This window comes from Lucilia cuprina, chromosome X (genome assembly GCF_022045245.1).
Source record: "Lucilia cuprina isolate Lc7/37 chromosome X, ASM2204524v1, whole genome shotgun sequence".
In the NCBI taxonomy this organism is placed as follows: Eukaryota; Metazoa; Arthropoda; class Insecta; order Diptera; family Calliphoridae; genus Lucilia; species Lucilia cuprina.
In genome coordinates, this window is record NC_060949.1 from 10,032,337 (window position 1) to 10,042,454 (window position 10,118).

Here is a 10,118-nt window from a genome sequence, read left to right on the forward strand (position 1 = left end):
CCTTGTTATGTCCACATTTTTCTCATTATTTGTTACACCTTCAAAGCATAATTATTACAACAACCTAAAAACAAATTTATCAAGACTTTAATACATACATACATATAAAAAAAATAAAAAAATTTCTTTAATTTAATAATTTTTTTTAAGGACGCCACTATAGGTTTTCGATCAGAAATTTTTAAAATATGCAATCCGTTTTCGTCTATTTCGCTTAGTTGCTGAGTATATCGTGTCTATTTTGCTCTATATCTTTTAAACAGAACTTTTTGTGTTATTTTGCTCTATATAGAGTAAAAATTTTTTAATACTAATATTCGTTAACATGCTCTTCTGTTATAAGTAATTATTTAGAGTTCTTCTGAGACTTAATAAATACATATCGCTCATTTACAATAATCGGAAAAGTCGTCTTAAGAAAAATTTCTTTGAATATTTAATTAGTTAAATTACAATTTTTTAAATAACTTTTAAACAAAACAAGGGATTTAAAAAATTAAAACAGACTAATCTTTGATATGTTTTCAAAGTGCATCATCGCTTTATTATAAGCAAAAAAATAAATGTTTATAATATGACCGCTACATTTATTTCTCCCAATAAGGAAGAAATTACTTATTGTTGCGTTTGGGAAAAAATTAGTAACACTCATGGAAGTAACGAAATAAGTAGTAGCTATTGAAAATATACTTATGTGGAAAATAGACTTATGTGAGGATATATAAAATTCTAACGTTACTGACTGACTGACTGACTGACTGATTCATCATCCCTCAGCCTAAACGGTTGAAGCTAAAGAGAAAGAAATTTGGAAAGGAGATTGGTCCCACGCCGAATAGATCCACTAAGACGGGATTTTTGGAAATTCGAATGTTTAGGGGGTACAAAAGGGTAAAAACGGGTAAATTCGGTAACTTCATATCTCCTAAACTATACAAGATACAAAATCAGTAAAAAGCTTATCGTCGTCCACTTAAAAAAATAAGAGGACAGGTGTCTGGTACTTTTTTCAAATTCGGCCCCTTTAGGAAAAAACGGGTAAAAACTGCATTTTGGTACTTTTTTTTTGCACCCCATGTATCTTTTAAACCAAAGAACATACAAAAAATATATTTGGCTTATTCATGACTTAACGAAAAAATAAAAAAACCTATTTAGTACTTTCTGGATATTCGAACGCTTAAGGGGGTGAAAAATGTACTTACTTTTGGTACTTTTTGCAATTCCTATAATATTGAACCTAGAAACATGAAATTAAGCATATATAGCCCGGACTAAGTAAGGACCCATAAAAGGGGACATTTTGGAATAGAATTTTTATTTCGTTAATGAAAATAAGCATGTAGAGCCCGGAGTAAATGAGAATCTATAAAAGGGGACTTTTGGTACATTTTCGTTCTTCAAAAGGTACTTTTTGGATTTTTGTATAATATTGAACCTAGAAACATGAAATTAAGCATGTAGAGCCCGGAGTAAATGAGAATATATAAAAGAAGAATTTTTGGTACTGTTTCGTTCTACAAAAGGTACTTTTTATGAGAATCTATAAAAGGGGACTTTTTGGTATTTTTTCGTTCTTCAAAAGGTACTTTTTGAATTTCCTATAATATTGAACCTAGAAACATGAAATTAAGTATGTAGAGGATGGATTAAGTGAGAAACTATAAAAGGGACTTTTGGTACTTTTTCGTTCTTCAAATGGTACTTTTTGGATTTTTGTATAATATTGAACCTAGAAACATGAAATTAAGCATGTAGAGCCCGGAGTAAATGAGAATCTATAAAAGGGGACTTTTTGGTACTTTTTCGTTCTTCAAAAGGTACTTTTTGAATTTCCTATAATATTGAAGCTAGAAACATGAAATTAAGTATGTAGAGCCCGGAGTAAATGAGAATCTATAAAAGGGGACTTTTTGGTACTTTTTCGTTCTTCAAAAGGTACTTTTTGAATTTCCTATAATATTGAACCTAGAAACATGAAATTAAGTATGTAGAGGATGGATTAAGTGAGAACCTATAAAAGGGACTTTTGGTACTTTTTCGTTCTTCAAATGGTACTTTTTGGATTTTTGTATAATATTGAACCTAGAAACATGAAATTAAGCATGTAGAGCCCGGAGTAAATGAGAATCTATAAAAGGGGACTTTGTGGTACTTTTTCGTTCTTCAAAAGGTACTTTTTGAATTTCCTATAATATTGAAGCTAGAAACATGAAATTAAGTATGTAGAGCCCGGAGTAAATGAGAATCTATAAAAGGGACTTTTTGGTACTTTTTCGTTCTTCAAAAGGTACTTTTTGAATTTCCTATAATATTGAACCTAGAAACATGAAATTAAGTATGTAGAGGATGGATTAAGTGAGAACCTATAAAAGGGACTTTTGGTACTTTTTCGTTCTTCAAAAGGTACTTTTTTGGATTTTTGTATAATATTGAACCTAGAAACATGAAATTAAGCATGTAGAGCCCAGAGTAAATGAGAATCTATAAAAGGAGACTTTTTGGTACTGTTTCGTTCTACAAAAGATACTTTTTGAGTTTTCTATAAAATTTAACCTAGAAACATGAAACTAAGCATGTAGAGCCCGGAGTAAATGAGAATCTATAAAAGGGGACTTTTCGTTCATCAAAAGGTACTTTTTGAATTTTTTATAATATTGAACCTAGAAACATGAAATTAAGTATGTAGAGCCTGGATTAAGTGCGAACATATAAAAGGGGACTTTTTGAAACCTTTTCTTTCTTCAAAAGGTACTTTTTGGATTTTTGTATAATATTGAACCTAGAAACGTGAAATTAAGCATGTAGAGCCCGGATTAAGTGAGGACCTATAAAAGGGGACTTTTTGGTACTTTTCCATTCTTTAAAAGGTACATTTTGAATTTTCTATAATATTGAACCTAGAAACATGAAATTAAGCGTTTAGAGCCTAGATTAAGTGAGAAACTATAAAAGGGCACTTTTTGGTATTTTTTCGGTCTTCAAAAGGTACTTTTTGTGTTTTTTATAATATTGATCCTAGAAACATGAAATTAAGCATGTAGAGCACGTAGAAAATGAGAATCTGTAAAAGCGGACTTTTTGGTACTTTTTCGTTCTACAAAAGGTACTTTTTGAGTTTTCTATAAAATTTAACCTAGAAACATGAAATTAAGCATGTAGACCCCGGAGTAAATGAGAATCTATAAAGGGGACTTTTTGGTACTTTTTCGTTCTTCAAAAGGTACTTTTTGAATTTCCTACAATATTGAACCTAGAAACATGAAATTAAGTATGTAGAGCCCGGAGTAAATGAGAATCTATAAAAGGGGACTTTTGGTACTTTTTCGTTCTTCAAAAGGTACTTTTTGGATTTTTGTATAATATTGAACCTAGAAATATGAAATTAAGCATGTAGAGCGCGGAGTAAATGAGAATATATAAAAGGAGACTTTTTGGTACTGTTTCGTTCTACAAAAGGTACTTTTTATGAGAATCTATAAAAGGGGACTTTTTGGTATTTTTTCGTTCTTCAAAAGGTACTTTTTGAATTTCCTATAATATTGAACCTAGAAACATGAAATTAAGTATGTAGAGGATGGATTAAGTGAGAACCTATAAAAGGGGACTTTTGGTACTTTTTCGTTCTTCAAATGGTACTTTTTGGATTTTTGTATAATATTGAACCTAGAAACATGAAATTAAGCATGTAGAGCCCGTAGTAAATGAGAATCTATAAAATGAGACTTTTTGGTACTGTTTCGTTCTACAAAAGGTACTTTTTGAGTTTTCTATAAAATTTAACCTAGAAACATGAAATTAAGCATGTAGAGCCCGAGAAAATGAGAATCTATAAAAGGGGACTTTTTGGTACTTTTTCGTTCTTCAAAAGGTACTTTTTGAATTTCCTATAATATTGAACCTAGAAACATGAAATTAAGTATGTAGAGCCCGGAGTAAATGAGAATCTATAAAAGGGGACTTTTTGGTACATTTTCGTTCTTCAAAAGGTACTTTTTGGATTTTTGTATAATATTGAACCTAGAAACATGAAATTAAGCATGTAGAGCCCGGAGTAAATGAGAATATATAAAAGGAGACTTTTTGGTACTGTTTCGTTCTACAAAAGGTAATTTTTATGAGAATCTATAAAAGGGGACTTTTTGGTATTTTTTCGTTCTTCAAAAGGTACTTTTTGAATTTTTTATAATATTGAACCTAGAAACATGAAATTAAGTATGTAGAGTATGGATTAAGTGAGAACATATAAAAGGGGACTTTTTGAAACCTTTTCGTTCTTCAAAAGATACTTTTTGGATTTTTGTATAGTATTTAACCTAGAAACGTGAAATTGAGCATGTAGAGCCCGGATTAAGTGAGGACCTATATAAGGGGACTTTTTGGTACTTTTCCGTTCTTTAAAAGGTACATTTTGAATTTTCTATAATATTGAACCTAGAAACATGAAATTAAGCGTTTAGAGCCTGGATTAAGTGAGAAACTATAAAGGGTACTTTTTCGTTCTTCAAAAGGTACTTTTTGTGTTAATTAGAATCTTTAAAAGCAATCAGGGACTGGAGTAAATGAAAATTTAAACTGGAATATTTTCTGGTACTTTTTGAATTTTCTATAATATTGAACTTAGGAACATGAAATTAAATAAAATAGGTCCTTTGGTACTTTTTCCAATGATGTATTAGTCCTAAATAACTTTCCGCTCATAATTGTCATATTCCAAAAAATATAAAATTGTTATGTTTTTCACTAATAAAAATAAAATGTTTGCATAATACTGCAAATTTTGTGCACCACTAGACTTGGCTTAAAAAAGCTTTCAAATGATACCAAGTATTGTACATATATTTTTTTAAGAAATACTTTAAAATTTAAAAATAACTTAATAGGGACTTTTTTGCAGAGAAGGTAAAAATATCGCTCGCGGTCGCTATTTTATTAATATCGCGACCACAATTTTAATTCTTGTTTTTTGTATTCTCTTCGTAAGCGATATTTACACGTTTTTGTTTTTTCAACTCGCTTGCGAGCGAGTGGAAAACGAGTTGAATTCTAATTAAATTCGAGAGGAAAATCAGCAAATGTGTGTTTGCAAGATAAAGGTTTTATGATGGCAATAAAAAAATTATTAGCAAATAATTATGTGTGGTTATGTGGCCGTAGATTTTAAGACGGTCACAAAAAATGAATTCTAAGAAAGTGTTAAAAAGAAAATCTTCACATTTTTATATAAATTTGTATATTTTTTCATATATACATTGATAGACATGGACAAAAATAAAATTACTAATTACAAGGCGGATAAGACAACGAAACAAAAATTAGAAAGAGTTTCCTTCGACACAAATATTTTGGAATATTGGAAAACGAAGAAGTTATATGATCCTGAAATGGGACATTTGCTAGTTGTGGCTTTATCAGTTACATTAAAACAGGCTTCTGTGGAAAGAGCATTTGGTGCAACAATAAATTTAAAGATCATGAAAAAATAGATTATAGATATGTACATATGTATGTATGTACATGCTGTATGATGTTTTTTATAAAAATTATTCGTATAACTTCATTTACAATATTATACACATATATTATATACAGTCATACACAAATGCATTTTCTTAATGAACATACACCCTGCCAACAATTTCTATCCAAATTGTAACCATAACGTTACAGCTTAAAGTTTAAAACAATCTAATTTGATATAATCTAAGTGAATGAAAAGTGACCCCATTCGGAAGAAACTGTTCCGCATGTTTAATACTTACTTGATGTGTCCATTTCGTTTCAGTTTCAAGTCACTTTTTTATAACATAAAATTTCGTAAATGTAGTAAATTTCCAGTTTTGCCATAACAATAGAGAAGCTGGAAAGTGTTATGATTTTATAGTTTTTTTTTTATGTTATAAAAGCGACTATATAATATTTTTTTATTTCTCCTTTATTATACTGTAAGCACTCACTAATCACTCACTGATGTTTATTTTATATTAAACTATGTTTTAGATATATTAAATTTTAAATTAACACTCACTAATCTCTCACTAATGTTTATTTTATATTAAACTATGTTTTAGATATATTAAATTTTAAATTAACACAATTTATTACAAAATCTAAATTTCACAATATATCACACAACTGATCACAATGAAATAAATATATTTACTGAAATGTGCAAACATTTTTCCTGCTGAAACTCTCTTCTTAGTGTATTAAAAAGTGTCAGTTTTTGATATTTTTATTCTATCTACTTATTATCATTTAATTTTACTTTTGGTATATTAAAACGCACTAAAATTTAACAAAATTATGATCAAAATTTGAATGTACTGTATTTTGTTTTTGTAAATTTTTTAACTTAGCACTGAGAAACATAAAATTGAGCCTTTATAGTGACTATTCATTTTATGTATCCAAAATTAAACTCAAATTTGCTGGCAGGGTTCATTTTCACACGTGCAAAAGGGTAAACATTAGGGTATTAAATTATTCGGTTAATAATCGGATAATTAAAAATTATTCGGTTATTCGAATAAATGGAAACTAGATGTTATTATTGCTCTTAACAATAATTTTCTTCATATACACCCTGTAACAATTTTGAAAAAAGCATTCACACATGGAAAAGTTGATAAGCATGTGAAAATAAATTCCACTTATAGAATTTCGTACTCCGATTTTTATGTCCTTATAAAAGGATTTCAAAGTTTAAAGGACGAATATTTAAAATAATTATATATATTTTATAATTCTAATATTGGTATTAAATGAAAGTTGGGAATCTGTACATTCTATCTATATTATTTACCTGTCTCACTTAGAGAAAAAATGAAAATGAAATTTAAAAAGTTTTAATTTTCGACTCAAAAACTTTTAAATACTTTTTTTGACAAATTTTCTTTAAGATTTCCAATTCTTTCCTAATGATCTCGATAATTTGAAATTAATTATTTCGACGCAGAGGAACTCAGCTTCATTTGAAATTAATATTATAACCAAATTTTTAAGTAAGTAAGTAATGTATGTATGCATCCAATGATGTATTAGTCCTAAATAACTTTCCGCTCATAATTGTCATATTCCAAAAAATATAAAATTGTTATGTTTTTCACTAATAAAAATAAAATGTTTGCATAATATTGCAAATTTTGTGCACCACTAGACTTGGCTTAAAAAAGCTTTCAAATGATACCAAGTATTGTACATATATTTTTTAAGAAATACTTTAAAATTTAAAAATAACTTAATAGGGACTTTTTTGCAGAGTAGGTAAAAATATCGCTCGCGGTCGCTATTTTATTAATATCGCGAGCACAATTTTAATTCTTTGGTACTTTTTGGTAAGTTCTTAAAAAGGTAGGTACTCTTTGAATTTTCTAAAATATCGGTAGTACAACATTAAAAAATAGAGAGGTTACCACAATTTTACAATGCCTATAAAATGGCTCGCTTACAAGGAAGCGTGTTATAAGCTAGAGTGAGGATAAAAATCTAATGAAATTCACAGCAATTTGAGACTAAAGTTGATAAGCATGTGGAAATAGATTCCACTTATAGAATTTCGTACTCCGATTTTTATGTCCATATAAAAGGATTTCAAAGTTTAAAGGACTACAAACGAATATTTAAAATAATTATATATATTTTATAATTCTAATATTGGTATTAAATGAAAGTTGGAAATCTGTACATTCTATCTATCTGTCTCACTTAGAGAAAAAATGAAAATGAAATTTAAAAAGGTTTAATTTTCGACTCAAAAACTTTTAAATACTTTTTTTGACAAATTTTCTTTAAGATTTCCAATTCTTTCCTAATGATCTCGATAATTTGAAATTAATTATTTCGAAGCAGAGGAACTCAGCTTCATTTGAAATTAATATTATAACCAACTTTTTAATATAAATTTGGAATTCCATCTTTTGAAATTAGATGTCTTTTTTATATTAATGACCTTTTACAGGAGCATAAGAGCTGATTATGAAAAACTGAGTACACAGAGTTAATACTAATGGTCCACAGTTTCCTGTACGCATAGATTTTTTCATGTTTGAAAATAACTTTTGCACGGTTTATAAACAAAATATTATTTTCACATCTTTCTTTTAATTTTCAAAAATCATCAAATAAATTTTCCTTATTATAGAAAATTGATTAAGAAAAGAAAAAAATTTATTATAAAAATATTAAATTTTGTAGGAAATACGTAGTAATTTTACTGCTAAGTAGTGTGTTTTAATCGGTTAATTGTTAGAAATTATTCGGTTTATTCGTTATTTGAAATTTGACAATTTTCATTTATTCGAATTAATCGTCAAAAATGAATCTATTAACTGAACGACGATTAATCGTTTGAATACTCTAGTAAACATGTAACAAAACCACAAGCAAATTCTTAGAAATTTAAAGGAACACATAAACATATGTTTGCATGTATGTATACATGCATGCATACATACATACATACTTACATACTTACATACATACATACATTATTATAAATACATACATTATTATACATATATACATACATACATACAAACATACATACGCACATACATACATACATACATACATACATACATACATACCTACGTACATACATACATACATACATTCATACATACATACATACATACATACATACATACATACATACATACATACATGCATGCATGCATACATACATACATACAAGTAATTCATAGAATTACTTGCCACACACTTTAAATTATGTGGCACAATTCAAAAATTCTAAATTGCAAATAATATGCATACACATGTACATATGAATGGATGTACATACATAGGTACGGTTTTTTGATATCGGTTTTGTGGTTTAAATTTTAATTTGTTGTGTCTACAAAATTATAAAACTCTCGATTAACTCGTTTCGACTGGAATCGCGAGCGAGTTCTATTTAACGCTCTTTTAATTTTGAACTCTTATCGCGATTTTTATCTATTTGATCGATTCGTGGAAAAATGAAATATTTAAATTGCTCGAATAAAACTCGTTCGCGAGCAAATTGAATTCGATTGCTATCCGTACCCTCCTTTTTATCCGTATAAAAATGAATATGTGTTTGTTGTTTGATGGGGGCTCTTTAAAGGGGCTAGGGTCAAATGAGGCCCTATAATTATAAAGTTCATCGGGGTCATCGAGATACGAGTATATTAAACATAATTATGAACTTAAAAGCCCTATTTGGGGGCTAGGTGAAATAATGGACCGAAGTTAATCAACATGATCTTCTGTGGTATAATAGAAGACCATGTGCCAAATTTCATCTCCAAAATTGTGACCTGTAGTTGGATTACAATGTTTACAAGCCCTATTCGGGGGTACAGTTGTATAGGAGCTAGGTGAAGTAATGGACCGATCTTAACCATTTTCAATAGGGATCGTCCCTGGACAATAAAATATCATGTACCAAATTTCATTCAATTATCTTCAAAATTGCGGACTGTAGTTTGATTACAAGGTTTACATGGACGGATAGACGGATGGACATAGCTAAATCGACTCAGAAAATGATTCAGACCCGATTGGTATACTTTAAGATGGTATAGGACCAATATTATTGTGCGTTACCAACATCAGCACAAACCTAATATACCCTTCCCAATAAAGTGGTGTAAGGTATAAAATTTTTATAGATAATAGCTATTTATTAGAGTATTCAAACGATTAATCGTCGATCAGTTAATCGATTAATTTTTGGCGATTTATCGTTCGAATAAATGAAAATTGTCAAATTTCAAATAACGAATAAACCGAATAATTTCGATCAATTAACCGATTAAGAAAAACTCACTATTTAGAAGTAAAATTACTATATATTTTCTAAAAAAATCTATATATTCTATATATATAAAATTCTAACGTTACTGACTGACTGACTGATTAATCATCCCACAGCCTAAACGGTTGAAGCTAAAGTGCTGAAATTTGGACAGGAGATTGGTCTCACACCGAAAGATCCACTAAGACGGGATTTTAGGAAATTCGAATGTTAGGGTAAAAACGGATAAATTCGGTAACTTCATATCTCCTAAACTAGACAAGATACAAAATCAGTAAAAAGCTTATCGTCGTGCACCTAAAAACTAAGAGGACAT